Source organism: Callithrix jacchus, chromosome X (genome assembly GCF_049354715.1).
Source record: "Callithrix jacchus isolate 240 chromosome X, calJac240_pri, whole genome shotgun sequence".
NCBI classification, from domain to species: domain Eukaryota; kingdom Metazoa; phylum Chordata; class Mammalia; order Primates; family Cebidae; genus Callithrix; species Callithrix jacchus.
Window position 1 is genome coordinate 102,374,949 of NC_133524.1, and position 12,262 is coordinate 102,387,210.

Consider the following 12,262-nt stretch of genomic DNA (forward strand, 5'->3'; position numbering starts at 1 on the left):
GTGCCCTATCAGCAGGCGCCTGAAACACCTGGATGAGAGTCAACTGTTCAACTTAAAAAAAATAAAAGGGCTCTGAGGCAGGGAGCCAGGTGATCGGGCTTGGTGGGTCCCACCCCCACAGGGACAAACAAAACGGCGATTCGAAATGCATGGGGTTGAGCGTTTCACTGCGGGCACAGTGGAACGCAGGAGGGTGCAGCTCGGTGGGGGAGGGTCGTCCACCACTACTGAGGCATTCTGCCCCTACTGAGGTACACTCCCATTGCTGACACAGCCTGCTGTTGCTGAGGCAACCAGCCATAACAGAGGGACTCGGCCAATACAGAGGTGGGCCACCATTACCACAGCAGTTTTAACCACACCCATATAAACAGGACTACAGGGAATTACACTTGGCAGCAGGGAGGAGCCTACGGCAACAGGGCAGAGCACACAACAGCAGGGCAGAGCCCACGGCAAAAGGGTGGAGCCCATGGCAACGGGGCGGAGCACATGGCAACAGGGCGGAGCCCACAACAGTAGGGTGGAGCCCATGGCAACAGGGCAGAGCCTTGGCAGGCAAATAGTGACTAGACTGCCTCCTAGCTGGGCAGGACAGTGCAACTCCCTAACTCCCCAAGACAGAACATCTGAGGAAAAAAAGGGATTTTATAAGTTCTGCTGCAGCAGACTTAAACGTACCTGCCTAACAGCCCTGAATGAACAACGGAGCTCACAGCTCAGCACTTGAGCTCCTATAAAGTACAGACCGTCTCCTCAAGCAGCTCCCTGACCCCTGTATATCTAAAGAGTCACCTCAAAAAGGACTGATCAGACTGACATTTGGCGGGCATCATTCTAGGACAAAGGTAGCAGAAGAAGAAACTAGTGGCATCCCTCACTGTTCTGCAGCTGCTACAGGTGTACCCCAGACAAGCAGGGCCTGGAATGGACCTCAGCAGTTGTAAAGCAGAGGGGCTAGACTGTTAGAAGGAAAACTAAGTAACAGAAATACTTCATCATCAACAATCTGGGCATCCATTCAGAGACCCAATAGAAAAGTCAGCAACTACTCAGACGACAGGTGGATAAATCCACAAAGATGGGAAGAAACCAGCACAAAAAGAGGAAAACACCCGAAACCAAAACACCTCACCTCCTACAAAGGACCAAAACTCCTCACCAGCAAGAGAACAAAGCTGGATGGAGAATGAGTGTGATGAAATAACAGAATCAGACTTCAGAAGGTGGGTAATGAGAAACTTCCATGAGCTAAAAGAACATGTTCTAAATCAATGCAAAGAAACTAAGAACCTTGAAAAAAGATTTAAAAAAAGATTTGAGGAAATGATAACAAGAATGGATAACTTAGAGAGGAATATGAATGAATTGAAGGAGCTGAAAAACACAACACGAGAACTTCGCAAAGCATGCACAAGTTTCAACAGCCAAATTGACCAGGCAGAAGAAAGAATATCAGAAGTCGAAGATCAACTCAATGAAATAAAACGAGAAACCAAGATTAGAGAAAGAAGCACAAAAAGGAATGAAAAAAGTCTCCAAGAAATGTGGGAGTGTGTGAAGAAACCTAACCTATGTTTGATAGTTGTAATAGAATGTGACGAAGAGAATGAATCCAAGCTGGAAAATACTCTTCAGGATATTATCCAGGAAAATTTCCCCAACCTAGCAAGGCAGGCCAATATTAAAGTCCAGGAAATACAGAGAAAACCACAAAGATATTCTGCAAGAAGAGCAACCCCAAGGCACATAATCATCAGATTCACCAGGGTTGAAATGAAGGAGAAAATACTAAGGGCAGCCAGAGAGAAAGGTCAGGTCACCCACAAAGGGAAGCCCATGAGACTCACAGCAGATCTCTCGGCAGAAACGCTACAAGCTAGAAGAGAGTGGGGGCCAATATTCAACATCCTTAAAGAAAAGAACTTTCAACCCAGAATTTCATATCCAGGCAAACTGAGCTTCATAAGTGAAGGAAAAATAAAATCCTTTGCGAACAAGCAAGTACTCAGAGATTTTGTCACCACCAGGCATGCTTTACAAGAGCTCCTGAAAGAGGCACTACACATAGAAAGGAACAACCAGTACCAGCCATTCCAAAAACATACCAAATGCTAAAGAGCATCAACAAAATGAAGAATCTGCATCAACTAACTGACAAAACAGCCAGCTAGCATCAAAATGGCAGTATCAAATTCACACATAACCATATTATCCCTAAATGTAAATGGGCTAAATGCACCAATCAAAAGACACAGACTGGCAAATTGGATAAAAAGCCAAAACCCATCAGCATGCTGTATCCAGGAAACCTATCTCACATACAAGGATACACAAAGACTCAAAATAAAGGGATGGAGGAAGATTTACCAAGCAAATCGAGAGCAAAGAAAAGAGGAGCTGCAATTCTCATCTCTGATAAAATAGACTTTAAAGCAACAAAGATCAAAAGAGACAAAGAAATCATTACATAATGGTAAAAGAATCAATACAATAAGAAGAGCTAACGATCCTAAATATATATGGACCCAATACAGGAGCACCTAGATATATAAGGCAAGTTCTTAATGACTTACAAAGAGACTTAGACTCCCACACAATAATAGTGGGAGACTTTAACACTCCACTGTCAATATTAGACAGATCGACCAGACAGAAAATCAACAAGGATATCCAAGGCTTGAACTCAGACCTGGAGCAAGCAAACCTGATAGACATTTACAGAACTCTCCACCCCAAATCCACAGAATATACATTCTTCTCAGCACCACATCACACCTACTCTAAAATTGACCACATAATTGGGAGTAAAGCACTCCTCAGCAAATGCAAAACAACTGACATAATAACAAACAGTCTCTCAGACCATAGTGCAATCAAGGTAGAACTCAGAATTCAGAAACTAACTCAGAACCACACAGCTTCATGGAAACTGAACAACTGGCTCTTGAATGTTGACTGGATAAACAATGAAATGAAGGCAGAAATAAAGAAGTTCTTCAAAACCAACGAGAATGAAGACACAACATACCAGAATCTTTGGAACATATTTAAAGCAGTCTCCAGAGGAAAATATATAGCAATAAGTGCCCACATGAGAAGAGTGGAGAGATCCAAAATTGACACCCTGTCGTCAAAATTGAAAGAGCTAGAGGAACAAGATAAAAAAACCTCAAAACCTAGCAGAAGACAAGAAATAACTAAGTTCAGAGCAGAACTGAAGGAGATACAGACATGAAAAACCCTTCAAAAAATCAAAAATCCAAGAGCTGGTTTTTTGAAAACATCAACAAAATAGACAGACCAGTAGCCAGACATATAAAAAAGAAAATAGAGAACAACCAAATAGATGCAATAAAACACGATAAAGGGGAAATCACCACAGATTCCACAGAAATTCAAACCATCATCAGTGAATATTACAAATAACTCTATGCACATAAACTAGTAAACCTGGAAGAAATGGATAAATTCCTGGACACCTGTGTCCTCCCAAGCCTAAACCAGGAGGAAGCTGAAACTATGAATAGACCAATAACAAGGTCAGAAGTCAAGGCAGCAATTATGAGCCTACCACACAAAAAAAGCCCAGGTCCAGATGGGTTCACAGCCGAATTCTACCAGATACACAAAGAGGAGCTGTTACCATTCCTTCTGAAACTATTCCAAATAATCCAAAAAGAGGGAATCCTTCCCAAATCATTTTATGTGACCAACATCATCCTGATACCAAAACCCGACAGAGACTCAAAAAGAAAAGAAAACTTCAGGTCAATATTTATGATGAACATAGATGCAAAAATCTTCAATAAAATACTGGCAAGCCAATTGCAACAGCACAACAAAAAACTTATCCATCATGATCAAGTCGGATTCATCCCAGGGATGCAAGGCTGCTTCAATATAAGCAAGTCTAGAAACGTAATCCACCACATAAACAGAACCAAAAACAAAAACCACATGATTATCTCAGTTGATGAAGAGAAGGCATTTGACAAAATTCAACAGCCCTTTATGCTAAAAACCCTCAACAAGCTAGGTATTGATGGAACGTATCTCAAAGTAATAAAAGCTATTTACGACACACCAACAGCCAATATCATATTGAATGGGCAAAAACTGGAAGCATTCCCTTTGAAATCCAGCACTAGACAAGGATGCCCTCTTTCACCACTCCTATTCAATATAGTACTGGAAGTGCTAGCCAGAGCAATCAGGCAAGAAAAAGAAATAAAGGGTATTCAAATAGGAAAGGTGGAAGGCAAATTGTCTCTATTTGCAGACGACATGATAGTATACCTAGAAGATCCCATCACCTCAGCCCAAAAACTCCTGAAACTGATAAGCAACTTCAGCAAAGTCTCAGGATATAAAATCAATGTGCAAAAATCACAAGCATTCGTCTACACCAATAACAGATTTAAAGAGAGCCAAATCAAGAACGAACTGCCATTCACAATTGCTACAAAAAGAATAAAATACCTAGGAATACAACTCACAAGGAACGTAAGGGACCTCTTCAAGGAAAACTACAAACCACTGCTCAACGAAATAAGAGAGGACACAAACAGATTGAGAAACTTTCCATGTTCATGGTTAGGAAGAATCAATATCATAAAAATGGCTATACTGCCCAAAGTAATTTACAGAATCAATGCTATCCCCATCAACCTACCATTGACTTTCTTCACAGAACTGGAAAAAACCACATTGAACTTCATATGGAACCAAAACAGAGCCCGCATAGCCAAGTCAATTCTAAGCACAAAGAACACAGCGGAAGGCATCACACTACCAGACTTCAAACTATACTACAAGGCTACAGTAATCAAGACAGCATGGTACTGGTACCAAAACAGAGATATAGACCAATGGAACAGAACAGCGGCAACGGAGGCAACATAACATACCTACAACCATACGATCTTTGATAAACCTGACAAAAACAAGCCATGGGAAAAAGATTCCCTGTTTAATAAATGGTGTTGGAAAAACTGGCTAGCCATGTGCAGAAAGCAGAAACTGGACCCCTTCCTGACACCTTACACTAAAATTAACTCCAGATGGATTAAAGACTTAAACATAAGACCTGGCACCATAAAAACCCTAGAAGAAAATCTAGGCAGAACCATTCAGGACATAGGCATAGTCAAGGACTTCATGACCAAAACACCAAAAGCATTGGCAACAAAAGCCAAAATAGACAAATGGGACCTAATCAAACTCCACAGATTCTGCACAGCAAAAGAAACAGTCACTAGAGTGAATCGGCAACCAACAGAATGGGAAAAAATTTTTGCAGTTTACCCATCTGACAAAGGGCTGATATCCAGAATTTACAAAGAACTCAATCAGATTTACAGGAAAAAAACAAACAGGCCCATTCAAAAATGGGCAAAGGATATGAACAGACACTTTACAAAAGAAGACACACATGAGGCCAACAAACATATGAAAAAATGCTCATCATCACTGGTCATTAGAGAGATGCAAATCAAAACCACATTGAGATACCATCTCACGCCAGTTAAAATGGCGATCATTAAAAAATCTGGAGACAACAGATGCTGGAGAGGATGTGGAGAAAAAGGACCACCTTTACACTGTTGGTGGGAGTGTAAATTAGTTCAACCATTGTGGAAGACAGTGTGGTGATTCCTCAAGGCCTTAGAAATAGAAACTCCATTTGACCCAGCAATCCCATTACTGGGTATATATCCAAAGGACTATAAATCATTCTGCTATTAGGACACATGCACACGAATGTTCATTGCAGCACTGTTTACAATAGCAAAGACCTGGAACCAACCCAAATGCCCATCGATGATAGACTGGACTGGGAAAATGTGGCACCTAAACACCATGGAATATTATGCAGCAATCAAAAACAATGAGTTCATGTCCTTTGTAGGGACATGGATGAATCTGGAGAACATCATTCTCAGCAAACTGACACAAGAACAGAAAATGAAATACCGCATATTCTTACTCATAGGTGGGTGATGAAAAATGAGAACACATGGACACAGAGAAGGGAGTACTACACACTGGGGTCTACTGGGCAGAATAGGGGAGGTACAGTGAAGGGGGGCTGGGGAGGGATAGCCTGGGGAGAAATGCCAAATGTGAGTGAAGGTGAGGAAGGCAGCAAAACACACTGTCATGTGTGTACCTATGCAACTATGCAACTATCTTGCATGTTCTGCACATGTACCCCAAAACCTAAAATGCAATAAAAAAATAATAAAACATATTGTACTTAGAATTGGCACAGCTACTGGATCAGTACAATTACCATTGACACAAAAATAAATTTAGACAGATTTTTCAAGTCTAGTATTCTGTCATGTTCAAAAGATGCCAAATAAACTTCATTTGTTTTTCACACACACACACACAAAAGAGATTATTTACAGAACAAGGTGAAATCATGACTTTCATACAGACATGAAAATTGATTAAAGATTTGTTATATTCATGTCATATGAGGGAATCAGGAAGATATAACTGGTTCAAAATAAAAGTCAAAAGACCTAAAATTTTTATGGAGTAAAAGAATGTTGAAAAATGGAGACAAAACTTTTTTCCAAGGTGAGATGGAGGAGCCAAATGTCTGACAAAGTAGAATTTATATATCAGTTACCTGCAACTTAGAAGGAGTTGCAAAATAGTTCAGACAATGAACAATGAACAATAAACAGAACAATTATTTTGCTTAAATCAGGCCTAAAGGATACACTATAGATGATGTGTCATTTTCCACTATCACATGACAATTTTTGTAAAATTCCCCTCCTTTTGGATCAAAAAAGCTTCAAAAATTATCTTGATCAAAACATAAGACATCTCATCAGAATGGACCTAATTATTCATGAAAGTGCAGCAAGTGTGCTTCTTTGCCATGTGGACGTTCTAAGTTTATTTTGATGGATGTTTTCACAAAGAATCTCAGATTGGACTTTTAAAAGCTTCTTATTATTTGTGGACCTGAGGCTAGGAAACAAGGATTTTGCCCATAGTACCTAAAAATGTGGGTGAATTTCTTTCTTTTTAAGGTTGTCAAAATATCCTAAAGTTTCTAGCCTGCCAGGAAATGACCTTCCTTACTCATCTGCAAGACTGAGAACCCTGAAAGGCAGGTACCATGCCAGTTTTCCCAAGCTTACTGTAAGCACTGACTTTATAAAGTCAGCTTCGGTGCCTTAGAAGTATCTGTTCATGTCTAATTGAATGAGCATAATTTTCACATATTACATTGTGGGCAAGTCCTTGGTTGTATAACCAATGTTTCCAATTATGTCCAAGTAAAAGGAGAATAAATTCTTACTGCAGCTATGCAAATCACTACATTGCAAGGAAAATAAATATATTTAATAAGAGTTTCTGAATTCTGAAGGGGTCTACAAGGAGAATAAACTACCACTTATACATATTTCATTTAAGTTTATAAAAGAAGAGTCTACTAAATTATTATGGGTTATAGAAAATGTAAAGGTAGAAAAGTGTGATACCTTCCCTCATCAATCATAAGGGTCATAGCCTTATGATTGGTGAGGGAAGCCTCCCATAACAAAAGATAGGTGAACAAGAGACAATCATGACAAATTTATTTATCGAAATTTTACACGACATAGGAGCCTTCAGAAATGAGGACCACCAAACCTAGAGGAAACTCTCTATATACTCAGGCTCAGTAAAGAATGGATAACCATGTAGAAATGTGATTAGACAAAAGGGTATGACTAATCGGTAATGGATTGAATGGGGTATCCTGGAAGGCCTATCTGTTCAGACACTGGTTGACCTCTCTGCATATCATTCCTTCTTCCTCAGTATGAGACAGGACCCCTCTGTAATGAAGGTCTTCAAGGGAAAGGGGAGAAGGCAGAGAGTTACCTTTCTAGGTTTAATGGCTTGCTTTTGGGGAGATGGGTTCTAGTTTTCATGGCCTTCTTTGGAGAAGAATTCTGATTTCCTTGACTTGCTTTGAGGGAGAAAGAGGAGGAGGAGACAGGAAAATATAAGAAGATCAAAAAGACCTTGTTTCTGAGGCCTTTCTAGTTTCCTTCAGTTCAAAGTATGCAGTATGCCAAGGTGCCGTACTTCTGGGTATTATATTCTGAGACCCAACAATATCTTAAACAACAAAGGACTTCCTTATACATCTTGTGAATAGAATATTAAAACATCAGCAATGTTCTTTAAAAATTCACATCATAGGCCAGGCGCGGTGGCTCATGCCTGTAATTCTAGCACTTTGGGAGGCCGAGACGGGTGGATCACCTGAGGTCAGGAGTTCAAGACCAGCCTGCCCAACATGATGAAACCCAGTCTCTACTAAAAATAGAAAAATTAGTCGGGCATGGTGGCAGGCACCTATAATCCCAGTTACACAGAATGCTGAGGAATGAGAATTTCTTGAACCCAGGGGATGGTGGTTGCAGTGAGCCAAGATCATGCTACTTGACTCCAACCTGGGAAAAGAGAGAAACACTGTTCAAAAAGAAAATGCAATATAATTCAGTCTTTTTTTTTTTTTGACATGAGTCTCACTCTGTTGCCCAGCCTGGAGTACAGTGGTGTGATCTCAGCTTACTACAACCTCTGCCTCATAGGTTCAAGCAATTTTCCTGCCTCAGCCTCCTGAGTAGCTGGGATTACAGGTGTAAACCACCATACCCAGCTAATTTTTGTATTTTCTGTACAGACAGGGTTTTACCATGTTAGCCAGGCTGGTCTCAAACTCCTCGGCCTCCCAAAGTGTTGGGATTATAGGTGTGAGCCACTGCACCTGGGCCATTCAGTAGTTTATAATTATTCTTGCTCCACAAGATCTTGTATTAGCAGAAGCCTATATCAAAAACTACCTGGCATAATCCTTTTCCATGCAGCTCTGAGACAGTCATCTTTTGTTAATGACAAAGCACTGAGGACTGTAGCTGATGGCATATGCTTTCAAGAAAGGATAAGAGAGAAACAAAAAAAATTATCTAGGGTGAAAGACTATGGTTAGCTAGAACTGATAACTTTCAAAAGTGAAAGATCTAACGAACATTTGTTATAAGAAAAATGCTGACAATAAAATTTGGTTGTTTCTTTGACATGCAAAACAAGATAGTTAAGACAGCTGAAAAAAGTTTTAGACAAAATAATTATAAACAGTGATTAAACCTATTATTAAATAAGATTGTAAACATTACATCTAATTTATAAAAATAGATTAATATATTCTTTTTAAAGAAAAAATATTGAGATATAACATATGATATGTCTGATATAATATGCAATAAATATACTAAGCATATAGTAATAATATACCAAGAATATGTCCGTATTAAATACGAAGATTCAGTAAGTAGGGAATACACCTTGAAAATCTGTATATTAATAAACCTCCAGATCTAACTTATGTGAATTCCTATTTGAAATCTAGTGGCCTAGAAAATGCCATTTACAATTTAAAGAAGCAAAGTTGTAACCATCTTAATATTTTTTAAAATAACTGAAATTATGACTGATAACACTATACTGCTGTCATCCAATATCAGGCAAAATACCACTTGCACTCTGATAGAATAAAAATACATATCATGGACAGCAAGGGCTTTGACGAATTTACTGAAATTTCCCAAACAGTATACCATTTCTGAAATATTTACACTAATGATATTTTACCCACACAAAATTAACTTAGAGAAGGCTGAGCATCTTTTCTGATTTGAAAACTGTTCTCATAGAACTCATCAATAGTAACATATCAATAAACCTTATTACTTTTAGCACCTCTCATTTTACTAGGTGAAGGAACAAATCTTTGTGCCATTGCAGAGAGCCTCAAAAGGTAATTTTAGTTGTAAAAGATAAGACGAAAGCTTTATTTTATTTTTTTTATCCAGTATTAGATTTGAGGAAGGCAAAAATAAAAAGTGTCATGGTACTTGAACATTTAACATACAAATTGGATCATAGGTGCCTGAGAAATAATACTTGGTCATTCATTTTGAAATGACAATAAAACATTAAAAGAAAACATAGAAGATAATGTGATTGTAATGAATGTTTGTTTTGGTGAGGAAATTGTTTTCTTGAATAACCAAGGACATTATACAGTGAACATAAACCATAGAATCTTATTCTGGTATGATACAAATCTCTGTTACCTAAGCAGATTGACAGAAAAAAAAAACAACCATTGCAACAATAAAAAATAATCTTTCTTATACTAGGTGAAGGCAATGAACCAAGGACACAGGCCTATCAATTTAAGCAAACTCTGCTAAGATTTTTAACACAATTCATAATTTTTTAAACTCAGTTATTATAAAGCAAGGGAAGTAAAATGTATTTCCAACTTTTGTCTTTCATTACCATCCTTCATATTCTGGAATTAACTGACATCTTACTCTAGGACCCATATCAGGATGTCCACAAGGTCAGAATTAATTTCACAGTATTATTTAGTAACAGTCAATGTGTTCATTGTTTCTGTCCTTGAATTTATTAATAAGTGTGCATTATAAAAATTTCCCAGTTTCAATTTCCAATATGGTAAGTATCAATAGTTAGAACCTACAAAAAATGCTCTATGAGGTCCTCAATAAGCTTTAAGAGCACAGAGATTTGTAAACAAACAAAATTTTAAAAATCCTTTAGGAAGAAACTACTTCTTTCCTTGGAAAATAAAAAGACATCATACATGGTTGTAATTCTCTGAAACTATTACTCCTACATAGTCTCATTGACATATATTAATTTTAACTTTTAACCAAAGCCATTTCTATGTTTTTTTTCCAGAATAAACTTCCTTCCTGTCCATCCTTGCAATCCAGCAGAGCTCATGAATACAACTTTGTACAGTCATACTTTATATGAGTTCTCAAAGTAGCAAAATGAGCATATTTATTAACAGACCCAAATATATCATCTCTCTGTAGCATATACAAAGAAGAAGCAGAAGTATGTAAGCTTAATATTATGATTAGTAATCAATATTTTGGCATTCTATCCTACTTAGAAATGATCTAGATATTTAATGACTATTAATTAACTCAAAAGGATATCAACTTAACATTTTAAGTTATCTAAAGATCTTGGAAATTATCTTCAAGCTGACATACTATAAAACATAATTACTGGGTAAATAAAGTTTGCCAGAATGATGATTCAATTTAATTTGATTAAACACAAATTTGCATTCTTCATAATCTTAAACATTAAGTAGATGTAATGGTAGTTTACTCCCTCAGTGAATCTGTACAACTTTAGAAAGAACATGCCCAAGTAGAATAAAATCTACCCTTGTACTTGATAAATCAGAAAATACATAGGTCTTTTATTAAATCAAAATATTAAACTAGTCTCATTCGCTAAGTACTTACCTAAATTATGTGAACTTGAATTCTTAAAACATTTTTAATTCGTTTCTGAATTCCATGAGAATACTTTTAAAACCTAACATACAGCAAACATTAGAAATTCAATTTCCTTATTTTATGAGAATTTTCGGAATATTCTAATTACATAGGCATTTATTTATCTCTATAATCTAATCCTTTAAGATACTTCATATTCTAATTTATTAATATCACCCTAATGTAGCAAAATATTACACTCTGTCTTAGTTTGCTCAGGCTGTTATAACAACAAACCATAAACTTGGTGGCTTCAACAACAAAATTCTTTTTCTCACAGTTCTGGAGACTGAGAAGTCCAAGATCAAAGTGCCAGCAAATAGGTTTTACTCTGAAAGTCTCTTCTCTTGACTTGTAGGTAGCTGCCATCTTGCTGTGGGCTCACATGATCTCTACTCTGGTCACAGTCCTATCAGATCAGGGCCCCACCCTTATGACCTTATTTAACCTTAATTACCTCCAAAAGAGCCTATCTCCAATGCAGTCACATTGAGGGTTAGGGCTTCAACATATGAATTTTGGTGGGACACAATTCAGTACATAGCATATCCTTACAAAAAAGCAGTTAAGTTCCTTATGAAGTACAGGCACTTCGACATTCAGAAACAATAAGGGCTTATGGCATCAATTCTAAAATGTCAGCCAAGAATCAAGAGTAAACACAGAAATATATAACTCACTGGTTCAAATCAATGAGATGGTCTCTTCCATTCTTCAATTCTTAATTGAACTGGAGCTTAAAATAGACAAACAAGCAGAAAAGACTAACCAGATTTTCTATCGTCCCTCAGCCAACAAAGATCTTTAAATTAATCATTAATACATTTACAGAGATCATTAAATGGTCATAC

General features: G+C 37.7%; 1 protein-coding gene across 1 annotated transcript in view; it reads left to right on the forward strand.

Annotated features, from left to right (window-relative positions):
* IL1RAPL2 (interleukin 1 receptor accessory protein like 2) overlaps positions 1–12,262 on the forward strand; it is a 1,167,415-nt gene that overhangs the window by 1,076,074 nt on the left and 79,079 nt on the right. The gene's annotated exons all lie outside the window — the stretch shown is intronic.